The 16,919-nt window shown below is 45.2% G+C and overlaps 1 long non-coding RNA gene across 2 annotated transcripts in view; it reads right to left on the minus strand.

The window, feature by feature from the left end:
- LOC114011777 (uncharacterized) overlaps positions 1–15,035 on the minus strand; it is a 33,662-nt gene extending 18,627 nt beyond the window's left edge. For both annotated transcript variants that reach the window (XR_008749244.1, XR_008749246.1), the window contains exons 1-2: positions 14,736–15,035; positions 1,467–11,525 (exon numbers count right to left, since the gene is read on the minus strand). This is a non-coding gene — a long non-coding RNA (uncharacterized LOC114011777). The remainder of the gene's footprint in view (positions 1–1,466; positions 11,526–14,735) is intronic.
- Positions 15,036–16,919: the final 1,884 nt, after the last annotated feature.

Here is a 16,919-nt window from a genome sequence, read left to right on the forward strand (position 1 = left end):
TTCCCCTTGTTTCCATTTCCCTAGGTACACTGGCAGCTTGAATTTCAACACTGAGTAGTTGCAACCTGGGTTAGTCTTCATCAGAACAGCTAACGGAGCAGGGGCCCAGCAGCCCACTGGAGTCCACGCTGTGGCTGTGGGAGCTTTGGGCACTTTGCAAATACCCTGGGGGACAATCTGGTGCATTGACCATTAACTGTCTTGGCATGAGCCGGCCCTGGTGGGGCAATTAGGTGCAGTGTCGGGCAGCTGCAGGTGGTGGCAGTGACCTGGGGCTCCCCGGGATGCTTCGCACCCTCCTCACCAGGGGAACGTCCCAATGGGCAGGGGAAGCCTCGAGCTTTGGTCACAGAATCACAGCATGGTGGGGGCTGGAGGGGCCCTCTGGAGCCCACCCCGTCCCACCCCCTGCTAGAGCAGGGTCCCCCAGAGCAGGCTGCACAGAGCCACATCCAGGCGGGTTGGGGTGTCTGCAGAGCAGGAGAACCCCACAGCCTCTCCGGGCAGCTGTGCCCGTGCTCACCCTCACAGCGCACAAGTTCTGCCCCACGCTCAGATGGAAGCCCCTGTGCTGCAGCCTGTGCCCGATGCCCCTTGTCCTGTCGCTGGGCACCGCTGAGAAGAGCCTGGACCCATCCTCCTGACGCTCGCCCTTAAGATCTTTGTAGGCACTGGTGAGATGCCCTCTCCCTCTTCTCTTCTCCAGGCTGAACATGCCCAGCTTTGTGGTCCCCTTTGTGCCAGATGTCCATCCTGGGTGACTGCCTTGATGGAAAATCTGAAGCAGCCACCAAGGATTTGAAGTAGCAGGTTAAAGAGATGTGGGCAGAGAAATAAAAAAACCCTTCCAGGAATTTTAGACACTGCTAAAGCTTTTCCTTTCTGGGTCACAGACACCTCTCCAAAGCATTATTTCTAGAAATACTCAGCTGTTTTAAGATCTATTGATTGCGTGCAGCCTAGATTTGATTTTCTCTTCTCACAGAGTAGCTGTACACGCTTGCACCATCCCAGCCAGGACCGGGTAGCCAGGCACTGGTCTGCCGTGTTTCCCCAGCTGGGTGCTGGAGTTGGGCTGGGATCGTGGGCTGCAGGACAGGGTCTGTGCCATGGCCGGAGTGGCTTGGTTTGCCAGGTGGGATCCTGCATGGCCATGGGTCACCTGCAGAGCTGGAAACAGAACAGGGCGAGCGGCGGCACGTGCACAAGGACACGCGTTGTTGGACATACTGACGTGTGACACCCAGTGCCTACTTCTCAGAAGTGTTCGTGTGCACTTAACATCATCACCTGAACGTACGCAGAAATAATGTCCAAAGTATGGGAAAAAGGATCTGAGATAACCACTCAGGCCTAATTACTGAACGAAACGAAGCACCTCTAAAAAAACCTCCAAACTACATATTGTAATATTTTGCCAGACAAACACAAAGTCTCTCATTTAAAAAATAAATTGTGTACTTAACCTTTTCATTTCTGGCATTTCCAGACTGTCTGCTAATCAGCGTCAGACCCATCCCTGGCATCAGCACGTCTGACTTCTGTTTATTTTCAGGTGCCTTCCACCTTTGACTCGAGGATGAAGGCTGCAAACACACCACAGGTATGCTCCAGAAACTTTAACCTGGGACATACATCGCATTTTGATAAACAAACTCACAGAAGGAATAAGACCAAGGTGTAACCAACAAAATAAAAGCCGGCTGCTAAGCGCCTGCTTGGATGCTGTCTCAGGCAGTACTTAAGCACGTACAGAATTTTAGCTGTATGAAGAGCTCTACTCACTTAATAAGGGATTCATGTACCCACAAATTCACACATAAATGGGGTTATATCAAGGTATAAAACCAGAAAAATCTTCCTCTGTTCATCCGTCACCTCTGCTACCATAAACTTCGGGTTAGACAGCATGTATGTCATATTACAGACATAATACAGATAAAAGTTTCTAGCAGAGTTTTTCCTCAATTACTGTGTTTATATAAACTCACAGATTACAGACGTGTTGCATGGGCACAGGAAGAGCTGGCACTGTTATGGGTGATTTTTTGTGCAAAAAAGAGCTAGAGTTTTAAAAACATGATTTTAAAGCATAGCTTGAACTAACATTTTCTGGTTTGTACATGCATAAAATAATCCTATAGAAATGTTAAGAATTTTTTTTTATAACCGTCATTCTTAACTTGTGCACAATTATCTTAATGTTTATTTCTATCAGCAATCTTATTAATTCCTATACTACTTCTGGACCATGCTTGCACTACAGAAATAATTTTAATTGAACATTTATTAAAATAAATGCTTGGTCAGGATATACCCACTCCATCTGGCTGCACTGGACAAGCATTATTTCCTGGATGTATCTGCTTTATACAACGTCTTCTCCCACAGCTCTCACTGACTACCAGAGATGATGATTAGATTGTTGTGGATTTTGCTCAGCAGCGTTTTCTGCCACAGCCCTTTCTGTCTCGGGGACATTAGCTTACATGCACACTCTCCGCAGGACTCTTCCTCTTCTGCTGCACAGAATAGGGTTTATTCTGGAAGAACATCGTTAACCACCAATCTGACAAAAGGCAGAGATCTTCTATAAATAACCCGCCCTCAAAGCTGGATGGGCTGTACTTTTTTTTTTTTAATTTTTTTTTTATTTATTTGGTGCATATACATGCTCATAGTTACGGAGATAAGTTTTGATAAGAAATAAAATATGAATTGGGTTCCCAATGTTAAATTTCTACCCTTGAAAATAAAATAAGACAAGCTTTCCTCTTCCTCCCTCCCCACAGCAGTCACCTGCTGACAAACAGATTCTGGGCACTATAAAGCCCTTCTTTAGCACACTTACGCACTTAGCAGCCAAACATTATTTTTATTGCTGGCATCACGAACAAACACACAAAAAAAAGGAGACATGCAGAATTAAAAAAACAGCAGCATTGTGCAGTTAATCCTCTATTCACCGTTGTATCAAAGCACTTTTTTGTTACTTTTACTGTGATTCATCTTAATGAAAGCCACTATTTTTACAGCATATCTCCTTCAACCCAAACCCAGTACACACGCTTCTCTCCTTGGCCAGACCATGGGAGATTTAAAGCTGTTACTTCTCACAACAGGCAAAGTGGTGTTTTCTGAAACTTCACAAGGCAGCTTAATATTCACTAAACAGGTTGGGTTTTACTTATTTCTCATCAAAAGCCTATATGGTCTCTATAATAGTAATTGCAAACACAGCCTCACCCCCAACTTTTTAAATTGCTGTGCTCAAGTAATTTTTCACTCTTTGACAGCCTTGAGCACATAATTCATTAGTATTTTTGGGGGAGGTTTTTATGGTTTTGAGCATTTCTTCTCTGTGTAAAAGTGCCTTGAGACACCCAGGATCTCCCTGCAGTGTTGTGCAAAGCCTACAAATGCTTGTGCAAGGTGCACTGATCACCCAGCATGTTGCAGCTCCAGCAGCACTGGGACTGGTGGGCATTGCACGAGATGGGGGCTTTCCTGTTCCTGAGTATGGCACATCTCCTCTCGCAGGAATACGAAATCTCAACAATTTCCAGAGGCCTCTCACATCAAGAATCTGAAGTGCTTGTGGCCTTTGTCGTGATATTCAAAGCAGGCCCACTGCAGGGAATTAAGCAATCAGATCATTTTCTCATGTTGTTTTCTGTTCTTAGGGTTGCCTGTACTGACATGACCCTTCCGTAGGTGTGAAGAAATATTTAGTGTCATCTGAGTCAGCTCAACAGCACTAAGCCAGCTATCAAGTCCCAGATACAGCTCAGCATCCATGGTGTCATGGAACCGCTTTCAAACAAACATATAGAAACTATTTGGGGATTCCAGATAATGGTATAGAATAAATAAAGATTACACATGTTTTTGTTTCAGAAGTACCCTGACTTACTACGAAGCAGTGCCCCAGGAAGGCAGCTCTGCAGTTTCCTTTCTTAAGGATAGAACAGCAAAATTTTAGCAAGTTTTGGTTTGGGACATATCCAATCCCCACCTTTGCTTTAGTGGCAATTTCCACAGTCTTGGTCAGACCTTTTCTCAGTAGATGGATGTGTCTTCCAAAATGAACATAAACACAACAGCGGTCTGTAAATGAGGCTGTATTTCTTTGCAGGTGGAAAACCATAAAGTCATATTCAAAAGGAATTTATTGAAGGCTTCAACCACAGCCAACTGATACCAGAACTTACAGCGCAGTGTAATGACATGACACCTCTGAAGACTGAAGAAGCTTTCATGAGCTTTTAAGCTTTGTAGATGATTGGGCTGTTGTTGCAGGTCCAAAAGCAGAAATGAAAACTGAGTAGCAAAGCACCTGATCTAAACCCCAGAGGTCACAGTCCCCTGTGGACACTTCCCATTGCTTTCAAACACTTAGCTTAAACCCAAAGGGAACCACATGCAGGAGGTGAATCAGATAAAGGAAATGTTGGGATGGTAGGGGATGTGGAGGGAGATGTGAAATTAGTCTTACAGAAAAAATGGTGGTGGTGAATACCTAGCATAGACTTTATCCACACTCAGGGACCAACAGGGACCAGAATTAACTTCCAGGAACTTGAAAGCAAGATCAAAGCATAAGCTTGGAGTAGTCTGATATTCCAGGATACCAGTATACCCTAACAACTGACCCCTGAGCATGTTGGTTATACATCATTTTGCAGAGCATCTGAGATGCAATATTCTATGAAAATTTTATTTGGAAATGATGGACTAATTTTAATTTAACAGAATATCTTCATTCATGGATGGTGCATGGTGCCGAATCAAAAAACAGTCCATGTATTTGGTCTATTGACTTCCGTTGTCATGCGGTGAAGACTATGACTCCCAAACAGCACACACTGTATTTTTTCTTCTTCTGAAAGTTTTTCTGCAAAATATAGTGAGAGTTGCTCCCTGTCCAAGGAGGTAATGAATTCACTATAAAACCCTGACATTAGTTATTCTTCTGACTGCGATAGCAATAGTGAGGCCCTGTTCTCCAAGAAGTGTAGGTAAACATGACTTTATAATTATATTTTCCTTAGTAACTGATTGATGAATTTCCTGGTTATCAAGTTAAAAAAAATGGGGTTTGAGTGAAGATGACCGTAAGCCAGGCTGAGATCCAGATGCAGATAGATTTCGAGCTTGCTGACGTTCAGATCCATCACTGGGGCTCTGGGCCATTGCTAGTTTTAGTTCACCAGGCATGAAGGATCCATGTCCTTGCCCAGCTTCTCTGCAGAAGACATGGGGTAGAACAAGAGGGCCCATAGCCTGACCCCAACCACATCCCAGTCTCTCCCAGTTCCATGGTGCTGTGCCAACCTGACCACTGGATGGGTCCTGGGACCCTCTTCTGAAAGATGCCACCATGGCATACGAAGGACCTACCTTGAGACTTGTTGCTTTGGTCATCAGTTGCAGCTGACCGACGGAGATTTGTCCAGGAGCATGGAAGGTACAGGCAGGTAATCCACCATCAAACGCTTTGGCTCCTCCGCCAAATGCAGAAGCCAAAGCCAGTTTGGTGACATTTGTTGCAGAGTGCAACAAACCAAAGGGGTTTTATGGTTGACCATGTAATACAAAAGTAAAGCTGTGCAAAAATTACATGCAATTTCAGCCTGTATATGGCAAACACCTCAAATTACAAAATCTGCTGGTTTGTTTTATGAACAGAGAAGGCTTCCTGCTTAAAAGGCTAGACAGAAATTTAAAAGGTAACTTGCACAGTCAAGTTGTGGGGAAAAAAAAATAAATCCAAGAGGCATCTCTGAGGAGAGGAGGGTGCACAGCGATGTGACCATCAGGCACTCATGTGTCAAGAACAGATGATCTGCCCATCATAATTAAAGACAGAAGCTTAAAACAAATCTCAAGGAACCAGGAGGTGCCAGGAAAACTTCAGTGGAGCAGTAGCTTTTCTCTCAGACAATGGGAAACGAAGAGAAAAGGACTCAGTAAGAGGAGGTTCACAGCAGGGACAGCTATCCTGAGCTGACAAAACTTCCTGGGCTCTGTGCTCGACCTGTGATTAATCGCACAGACACGCAAAGCACCGGCTGCGACCAGGAGCCATCCTCCTAATGCATGTCACAAACTTCATAATTCCACTTGGAACGAGACAACAGCAAGTTAAATTCCTGGATCACTGTCACTGTGTCACTTACAGAAGAAGTTGCACCGGGGAACAGTTGGCTATTGGAGTAATTTGAATGGAAATGTCAGTTTTCACAACCTATGATTTGAGGTGAGTGCCCTGCTATTATACAGCAGCTCTGTCAAGCAGCCGGGGCTGAGTGCATGCTGCTACATCCTCTCGGCAAATGCATCCTTGTCCCTGCTCCCACCCCAGCCTCCTCCCACAACCCAATGCTGCCAAAAAATTAACATTCCCTTCTCTGTCACACTTTTCATGACCCCAGCGAAGAACAGCTCGTGTGGACGAACATTCACTGTGGCTTCCCATGTCCTGGTGTGATGTTAATTCTGATTTTGTATTCTGTTCAAAGGTTTGTGCTTCAAAACCGTACAGAAACTGTGAGCTGTTTCTGAGTAAATCGATTAATCGAGATTCACATTGACCTCTGGGCAGGTTTCGTCTGAGTAAGGACTTCAGAATGTGGTCAATATGTCTTACTGCTAAATACTCGCAGAAGTTGCTACATAAGGTTGTACACATCTTATACACATCTGTGACAGATTCAGTCGATTCCCTGCACTGTATGAAGAAAAAAATACTTGCTGTGCAGAAGTGCCACAGTTTTGTCTAGTACCTGCCCTTCAGTAACACCTTTACATATGGTATATATACCTTTATTCAGATATTTTGGTATTTGAAAGGAAATGCATCCAGTGCACAACTTGTGCATTGATTTGCCTACACTGATTCAGAAGGAAATAAGAGTTAAATCAGTGTAGCTATCAAATAGAGGAGCTCTCAAATGTTTAACTTTAAACATCAATTCAAATGATACTGATTTAGAAGCATCCAAACACATTATCCCCCCAATTAACTAAATCACAGCCTTTGTGAAACCAGAATAAACGCATGTGCAAACCTGACCTAAAAGCAATAGAAAACAAAAGCAGGAAACACCAGCTACAAGTAATCCGTCTTGCAGAAGGATGGAAAGGCAAAGGGGAGCTATATAGAAGTGGAGAGTTGTCATGAGAGGTGAAGGGCATCGCTGCCACCTCTTTTTGAGCCAGCCTGCAGAACAATCATCACCCAGGGTGGGCTGCGAGTGGCCCCTTTCTGAGCCAGCAGTGCCCATGTGCTAATGCATTACGTGCACCCGCCAGCCAGCCTGCACAGGAAAGGATTGCACAGCCAGATCCCACACAGGTAAAGTAGTCCTACATCTACACTTTTAAAAACTGAAGAAATAATTGACCTGAGAGATCTTCTCTTGCTTCTGGATGAGTTTACTGGGCTCCAGCAGCTGTGCTTGGTTGAGTTCTGGTACTGGGAAGCAGCACTGGGGTAAGTTGTCTGTTGTGGGTTTCTCCTCTGTGGACAAGCAGGTTCCCTACTTGACAAAAAATAAAAAATCTTATTGTTCAAAAGAAGAGATGTGACAGCGGGATATTTGGACTTTGCTGTCCTCTATATGCAGGGGATGGTAAAGAAACTATTATGCTGTTTATACGTTGCCCATGGTCCCACTGACGTTGGGGGTATCTCCGGGCAGTGAAGCACAATTCCTACTATTATTTTTACTTTGAAAGTAGTGGCTCACTGAATCAGTAAATGTAGGGGGATTTTTGGTTGTTTGTTTGTTTGTTTTTTTTTTCCCTTTTATGCCAAACATAAATAGGGTGAGAGAAAAATGCTTCTACAAAATGTGAAGTGAAAAGAAATGGAAAACAAGCCAAATTTAGATCTTGCCTCCAGGACAATTGACAAGTCAAGAAGCTTTCCTGGCTTCAAAACAGCTACTTAGATCACAGGTGGTTGTATTCTTAAAGGGTAAAAAGCAAAGCTATCTCTTTTTACGGTATACTTTTCAGACATCCTACTCTGTCGCAGCCACCAGGCTTTTATGTGTGCCCAGGCAGAAGAGGCTGGATCCTGTTGCAACACTCTGTTGGACTATAAACCAATGATATTTGCTTTACCTGTGCACTATCTTCCATGGAACAAAACAACATTTACATCTGGGATCAATTTGCTTGAAATTAAAGTGCAGCTGCTATATCTCTTCTGCATCAAAAGTATAGTGTTAAGGCTATAACATACAGACAGTTACACATTACTTTGCATTGTAATATTTAGATTTGTGTCATTTTCCATCTGAAGTAAAAAGCATCTTTAAATAAATGAGTGATCTTATACTACATATTTTATGGGCTGTGTACTCAGCAAGATATATCTACATTTGCAATGTGCATGTACTCCTCTCCAATTTCAAACTACGTATTTAGACCTTGAATTTTAATGCTTAAACAAAAATGCAGTGTAGGAATAATTTGGACTGTACGCTCAGAAAAGTTGTGCTGTGTTTGTACGAGAGAGTTAGATGAGTTTTATAGTATTATCAGGTAAAATAGGAGCTTTTCCAGTTTGTTACTGCAGACCCTTTCCCCCTCCCCTGTGCACAGAGGGGCTCTCTCTCAATAGCCCCCCATTCAAAGCTGCGATGCATCAGCCCTTCAACAGGGAGGGTGACACCAGTAGCCAGACGGCTGTGTGCAATTACCATCTGCGTTAACATAAGCATACATATGATCCTTACCAAGAGATGAATGCACAGGGCTTTTATTATTTACATGTAAGTTGCTGCAAATGCATCCAGAGAGAGACCATGAGTTTGGTATCTGTGAAAAAGCGACTGCAGCTACAGAGTGATTCCAGCTGCTGTGCCAGGTGGGACCAGGCTCTGCTGCGTGTCCCTGAGGTTACCCCCTTCCTCTTCTGGATGTCTGTCACATCATGGTACCTGTGTCAAATGACTCACCGTGCAGCATCTCCATAAATGACTTGGCAGGAGACGTGGGTATCTACCACCTTATCACCTGCAAGACAGCCCTCCAGCTGCAGCTTGTGGGTTTGCCCTTGCATCATGTTACCATGGCCAGGAACTACTACCACCTGGTCAGGTGGAGCAGTGTCTTATGTCATGTTTTGCTCATTGTCATCAGAAGGTGGTATCATGACGCAAACCTCCACCTCCAGTGCTGTCCTGCCATGCTGCTGGTGCCTTTGGACCTCCAGTGATGGGTAAGGAACTTGCACAGGGTCCATGAGGGTGCCCATCACTGAGACGGAGCCTACTGGTGAATGCACAGATAGGAAGGTCATTGCCTATTACTTTTAGATAGCACTCATCCACACACAAAGGGCCACATTTGTTGGCATTAAATGGTAAAAGGCAGGCAGCAATGCACACCACCACACCAATTTCTGAAGTCTGGGGACAATTTGGCTCCGAGATGTCCAGCCAGTTTTACCCAACACTGCCAGCGATCAGCATGTAAGGCGTGTATTTTAATTCCTCCCCAGATCACCAAATTCAAGTCTGATTGACTGCTGACAATCAAATATTGCAATTGACAGATGTAGGAAACGCAATGTACTCCAACCAGTGTGCTTAACAGGCTACTTACCGATCCCCCATAAACGAGCAATCATGTGAAAAAACTGTTGGTGCTCTCCAAGAGGTTTGGGGGCTCTTGCCCAGCGTTCTGCTATACCTCCAAACCTTTAGGCAAATGGCAAGAACCATTAAAAAATAATAAAATTACCTTCTGAAACCAATGTTATTAACCTGCTTTTGCTTTCCAAAGAAAAAAAAAAAGCTACGTGACACTGGGAAGAGGAGTGGAATCTGAATTTTCATAGTTTTCTCCTATAATTTCTAAACAGAATTCTTCCAGTTTTCCAGAGAAAATGGTCTCTACAGCTTAACAAGCATATCTAAATCCATAATTCTCATATTGTTTTACCGCCAACGGCTAGACTGAGTGCACCCTCACTCAGTTTGCAGACAACACCAGGTTGGGTGGGAGTGTTGACCTGGAGGGCAGGAGGCTCTGCAGAGAGACCTGGGCAGGCTGGACCCATGGACAAGGCTCAGTTCAACAAGAGGTTCAACCAGGCTCAGTGCCGGGTCCTGCCCGTGGGTCACACCAGCCCCACGCAATGTTGCAGTCTTGAGGAAGAGTAAGTGGAAAGCTGTGCGGTGGGAAAGGGCCTGGGGGGGCTGGTTGACAGCTGGCTGAATGTGAGCCAGCCGTGTGCCCAGGTGGCCAAGGTGGCCATCAGCATCCTGGCTTGTAGCTGAGACAGCGTGGCCAGCAGGAGCAGGGCAGTGAGGCCACACCTCAAGTCCTGCGTTCAGCTCTGGGCCGCTCACTTCAAGAAAGACAGACCCTGAGGTGCTGGAGCATGTCCAGAGACGGGCAATGGAGCTGGTCTGGAGAACAAGACCTATGAGGAGCTGCTGCGGGAATTGGGGGTGTTCAGCCTGCAGAAAAGGAGGCTCAAGGGGAGACCTTATTGCTCTGCACAGCTCCCTGAAAGGAGGTTGTAGCGAGGTGAGGATCAGTCTCTTTCTCCAGGTAACAAGCGACAGGACAAAGAAAATAGCCTCAAGTTGCACCAGGACAGGTTTAGGTTTGGTATCAGGAAAAATGTCTTCACCGGAAAGGTTGTTAAAGCACTGGAACAGGCTGCCCGGGGAGGTGGTAGTCACCATCCCTGGGGGTATTTGAAAGACGTGTGGATGTGGTGCTTAGGGACATGGGTTAGTGGTGGGCTTGGCAGTGCTGGGTTAACGGTTGGCCTTGATGATCTTAAAGGTCTTTTCCAATCCAAACAATTCTATGATTGTATGAAACAATTTAAGAGAAAGCCCAAGAAAACAACTATCCAGGATAACAGCTACTGAGCACAGAGCAGGGCAGTTTAGTGAAATCAAGATCAATGGTTATGTAGGTAATCTCAAATACAGAGTATTCTACCTTAAAGCGCAGCGCACTGGTTGAAACAAAAAATGGAAGTGCAGCATTTTCAAGCTATTATTTCCGCCTGGCAGCTGCATTATTTTGTGTTTTGGTGAAGATGAATCAGACTTTTTTTTTGCAAGTCATACACACACTGCAGCCTCCATTGTGCACTGCTCAAACCAGCTGCACAGGGACCCCAGCAGATAGAATGCTGTAGGACCCCAACATCTTCTGCTCCAGTTCTGGCAAAAAAGGAACTTTTCCAGAGCAGCCCCACAGTGGTTGACATAAAGACACAAGACCGTGAAAGAGAGGATACTGCTCATCTAAAAGAGTCAAATTACATACCTGGACTTTATCCACAGCCTAGAGAAGACAGACAATCAATTAGTCCAATACAGCTTCTTTGCCATATCCAGGTTGGAAAACAGATTGAAGGGGTCAAAAAACTCAGAAGGCTCCGCATGATCTGACACTTGCCTTGTCACAATTTTCTTGACAACCAGAAGGCTGGAGACAGTTTGCTGGTCATCAGGAGCGGCAGTACGGGAAGACTGATTACCAAGCTGGGGACAAGAAACCAGTCAATTAACGGTCTGCTTGTTCTCAAAACAGTGATTTCTTCAATAACTCAGGATGGTTTTAGTCTGCTCTTTTTAGAGGACAAATGTGCTGTAAAATAGTTGCTAGAGTATACAAACATTTCTCGTTTGCAGCCTCCCGATATTGCTTTTGTGGTTCGAGGTGATCTCCAATTCAAGCAACATTTGGAGGTTCAAACGTCATTCCAGCGCCATCCTTCTTACACTTGATTGTATTTGCACAATAACCTCTGCTGCAAAATGCATTGGCAGTAGTTGAAGTGACTTTCATGAATAATATACTGGTTTCATTTCAATTTTTGCTTTTACTTCCCACTTTGATTTTGGCCACATTAAATATAACTCTCTGCAGAATTAATTCTTTGTATGGGAAGTTTCTCAACTTCTGATATTTTATTATTTGTATGGTGCCGTTAGTGTGAGGTGTGTACCCGCTCTGGCTGCTACCCCCTGTATTACCCCCTGTGCAACCATGCACTGACTTCTTTGCCTTCAGCTATTCTGTCTGATGTCTACTGCAAGGACAAATCTATGCAATGTATTGATGTAATTTTATAGATAAAAATCAGAATAGTTATATATTCATCCCCCATATTCTGTGATGTAATCCCGTCCCTGCTGCCACCCATTCATCACAGCTGCTGCAAGGGGCTAGGGTTCATCCTCCTTCTTTGCCTGACCCTATTGCCAGTGTCAGAGAGACAAAATACAAAGGCCAACAGCCTTGTGAAGAGTAATTGTGCATCCTATCAAAAATAGGATATTTTGATACGTCAAGTTTGACATCCTCTCTACTAACTGACTTCTACTGGCCCTGCTCCAAATGGCAGGTACAGTGCAGTTGTGGTTTGTGCCTCCTGAAGTGGTTGTATCTCTGCTTTGCAGATGGTGGTTAATCTACTGATCTGCTGAGTGGGGAGTTTAGGATGGTGCTACTTGGATAAAGGTCTAAAAAACCACCGCAGTGCAAATAAACCCTCTCATCATTGGAAATCTGGTGTTGGTCCAAGGTTCAGTCACAGCTACTCACAAAGAGGGGTCCGAACACACACGGTCTTCTCCCTCCAAATTAATTTATATGAGATAAGGCTATGTTTCAGAAAGTCTTTCAGAGACATAAAAGCTTTAGTAGCTTGGCCCAAGGGGCTGTGTTAAGGACAACTTACCACAGGTCCTAGATAAAATAAAAGGCATTTTCTCTCTCTCTCCTTAGCGCGCAGCCCTGACCTCGCCGAGCCTCGCCAAGCTCTTTGGCTGCACGATGTGATTTTGCTGGCATCACCCTGGCTGTCAAGGGAGAGGATCGGGACTGCAGCGCGGGACATGATCTCTCCTGTTTTCCTGCGAATTACCACAGTGGCCTGTTGGATCACCTCTCCTCTGCTCGCCGTGCTCCTCCTCTGCTCATGACTGCTGCCCGCTCCCCCTCATTCCGCCGCAGGCAGCACGGGCTCGCCAGGGACCCAGGAGGGCACCAAGTCAAAGGGGATAGGCGCAGCAGATTGCTTTCCAGCCATCCCAGCTGATTACTCAGGCATCATCCATATTCCGGCTGGAGAACGCAAAGTTTGTTATCGTGTCGTTTTAACTCCATGTGTAAATGATGCTTCAGTACAACAGCTCACACTGCAATATTCTATTAATTTGTAAAGACCTGTAAATCTCTTGAGGGGTCTACCTACAGAAACTCCAGGCCATGTGCATTTTGGGTGAAGCGCCACCCTAGGTCTCTTATGAGAAGAAGATCTACAACTAAAAAGATAAAATGGTTTTGTGATCAAATTATGCTTGTGAGCATCTTGTTCAGAAAGAACAAAAGTATTTTTTTGCTGGGCATTAAAAGAAATTATTTCATTGCACCCATTATTTTAGCTATTGAAAGACCGCTGCTTGTCCATTGCCCCCTAAAATTAAACTTGCATTTAGGCGTCATGCTGACGGTAGTTTCAAAAGTGTGCTTCATAAAAGCAGAAATAAGAAGCATGTTCAAGGCTTACACTTTCAAAAATTCTGGGCCATAACACTGAATTTCCTCTGAAAGCCAGCCATGAGAGCAAAAGTAAATAAAAATTCAAAACATCACAGTATGCACCAATGGAAATGCCGTGGGTTTTCCTTCTGCTTGCCAGAGTTTTAAAGATCTAAGTCAAGTCTGGATCAAAAAACACTCGTGATTTCCACTCCTGGTGTCCTGCTCTCATACTCCAGCCATGGCTTTAACAAGGGCGCCGCCAAGGGCTCAGCTGAGCCACACTGTGCAGGCGAGCTCAGATCCACATTACGGAATGGCTCAAATAGCCTACTTTGAACTGCAAGTTTTCTATATGGAATTGGGTCATCTCAGTGTTCATCGGAAAGTGAAAATTACATCATTGCAAAGTCACTCTTCCTTTGATAAGAGGGCTGTAGTTGTTTTTCTCCGTAACTATCATCAGTTTTGCACTTGGAATCATGCTGAGAGTTATTTTAATTAAACACCACCCCTCTCAGCCCATCTAGCCTCTGTTGGAGCCTAACTTAGGTTGACACCCCCATACTCGAGGGGTGCCTGGGGCTGGGCTGGGCAGAGCGCCCTGCTCTGGGCTCGACCCTCAGCTTCCTCACTTGTTAAGCCCATGCCAACTTAGCGAGCAAGAGCTCGCCTTAACTCAACAGTACCTACAAGCAATTTGCAGCAATAATTTCAACAAAAGAAGACCGATGCCACCTCAGATAATATGCCCTAGGCAACACCAGCACAAGTCCAGATCAATGGGCTCCTATGCTGCCCTGGCACCTCATAGCATCCGCGGCCAGGGCCCAGGTGATGGACCAGCACCCATTTTTCTGCAGGTTAGATGAAGACTGGTTAAGGAGAAGAGCCCAGGAGGAGTTCCCCATGCTCCTTGCAGCCCTCCATCACACTCAAGGACTACTCACAGCAACAAATAAAAAGCCCTCTTTAAAATAACTAAATAAGGTACTTAAAGAAGTTTTAAAAATTGATAACTAAATGTACTGTATGGGATCAATCTTGGTTATTGCCAGGTGGAATTTTTGTCTTCTGGCTTTTTTCAGTGGAAAAACCCCGCCCACCCAACCCAGCCGCTAATGAGAAACGTTAAAGGCTTGTTAACAATATCCTTTCATCAACCCAAGGTGCTGCCAGTGCCCCGCGCTCATGTCAATTTTCACCTTGCCGTCCAGCTACCGCATCTCGCTCCGCCGGCCGTGGGTGATGGAGCCCAGACCCTTCACTGCTGCCGGCTCCGGTCAGGCTGCGCCGCCCACCCTGCCGCTCCTCCGGCCCCTTGCCCCGCTTTTGGCTGCCACCCACATGTTACTTCACACGGACTGGGGGCTGGTCTGGATCAGGCTCGGGGGGAGCTTGCTCCCCATCACTGCATCCCTCTAGACTGGGAAGGAGTGAAATGGAGGTGGCTTCCTCCTTCAGCCTTCAGTCTGCAGCGATGGGGCCAAGGCTGCCCTTCCTCGTTCCCCCTGTAGTAATAATTTGGGGAGAAAAAGAGGTTTGGAACACTGAGGGAAAAAAATAATCAGATTTGCTCCACACTAAAAATGGCGCACAACAAAAATAGCGATATTAAAAGCTAATCATCTGGAAATCCCAGACTTAAGGACAGGGAGAGATTAAAGGTTTTGCTAGGGCAGGTCTTCGGGGTGGGGGGTGGGGAGGAGGAAAAAAGAGAAAAACTGGGAAAAATGGTCCTTTTCAAGGCACACATTAGGCGTATTTATTTGTTACTCATACCCTACGCATGCTATTTGAAACAAAAATAGCACAGAGTCCTTTGACAAGCTGTATTTGCACATCAATGTAACTGAAATATCCTCTCTACTTTAATGGCAAGTGAGGGTACTGTCAGTAATATTTTCCATTGTTTTTAAAGCCAGCCACAGCAGCACAGAGCAGAGGGTACAGCCACTCAGCAAGGGCAGGGGAGTTTTAGAGAGAAGCCTTTGAACGCTATTTCTATTCAATTTCTGCAAGAATATAAAAGGAATTACAATTAAATCTGTAAATGCAATTCTTTGAGGATTTTTACATTCCTATAAGATTCTTACTGAGAAATTACTCTTGAAATAGTACATAAATCTTACAGGACTCCCCTTGGATTACTGCACTTTTAAGTTTTTAAGCAATCTTTCCATAGGTTTATTCTTTTATTGCATTTTCTTTAAAGAAGCAGGTCTTCAGCATCACCTTTCACAATAAATAAACATTTTAATACCAAGTCTATCTCTTTGACCAGGGTGCAATGCATACCGCAAATATGGTAATTTTAAAATTGGGTAAGACACTGGGAAAACTGATTAGATCTAACAAACTGTGGTATTTCCAGAAGAAATAATGACCTGTGATGTTAACAGAAACAGTAGTTTAAAAACACTGCTCCATGTCTATACCTTAATGTCATTTGGAAAGCGATGGCACTGTCCTAACAACTGTGTCACCGTTCCTTACCCAACTGACACAGCAAATATCAAGTACCACTTCAAGAGTGCCTGGTGCCTGTGAACTACTTAGAAAAATTAAATGGAAACTTTATGGGCCAAACCTTTCTCGCCCAGATCAGATGACTAATTCCTCTAACTCCAAACGAATCGGTTGCACACGGGATGAAAATTTGGTCACGTATCTAAAAATGTCCCTACCACGACAATGAATCCGTTTTCTGTTTAAGATGCTTCCAGTATGAGCTCATTACGTTGCAAACTCAGCTTGCATGAAAGCGATCTGTAACAATCCTTAAGCCTGGGGCCCTTTTCCATTTGGTATTGATACATAGGATGTAATCTGCATTTTTCATTCCGGCGTAAAACAGTACGACCAGTGTAGCTGCAATCCTGCTGTAAATCTGATGCGGGAAATACAACGTAGCCCTTCAAAAAATATTTCTACTGGCCTCAGACCGGCTGTGGAGCCCGTCGTGTATGGAAAAAAAAGAAGGGGAGGAAATGACCCACTGAAAAATCCAGTTTCTTCCATGTTCAAGGGCATCTATTTCATTACAAATGTAGTTCTGCCAAAACAAATATTATTTTTGAATCTTTCATTATCTTGGTCTCTGGAAATGGGCGAAAGCAGCATGTGTCGGTATTAGGGGCTGCCGAGCCAGCTGTCGCACCCAGCTGCGCCGTGCCACGGTGTCAGCAGCCCCCAGTGTGGCCAGCGTGGCCGGCAGGCAGGGAGCTGTGCAGGGCCGGCAGGGCAGTGCCAGGCGGGCAGGCAGCCCCGCAGGGCCGGCAGGGCAGTGCCAGGCGGGCAGGGAGCCTCGCAGGGCCGGCAGGGCAGTGCCAGGCGGGCAGGGAGCCTCGCAGGGCCGGCAGGGCAGTGCCAGGCGGGCAGGCAGCCCC

The sequence above is a fragment of the Falco peregrinus genome, chromosome 1 (assembly GCF_023634155.1).
Source record: "Falco peregrinus isolate bFalPer1 chromosome 1, bFalPer1.pri, whole genome shotgun sequence".
Lineage (NCBI taxonomy): Eukaryota > Metazoa > Chordata > Aves > Falconiformes > Falconidae > Falco > Falco peregrinus.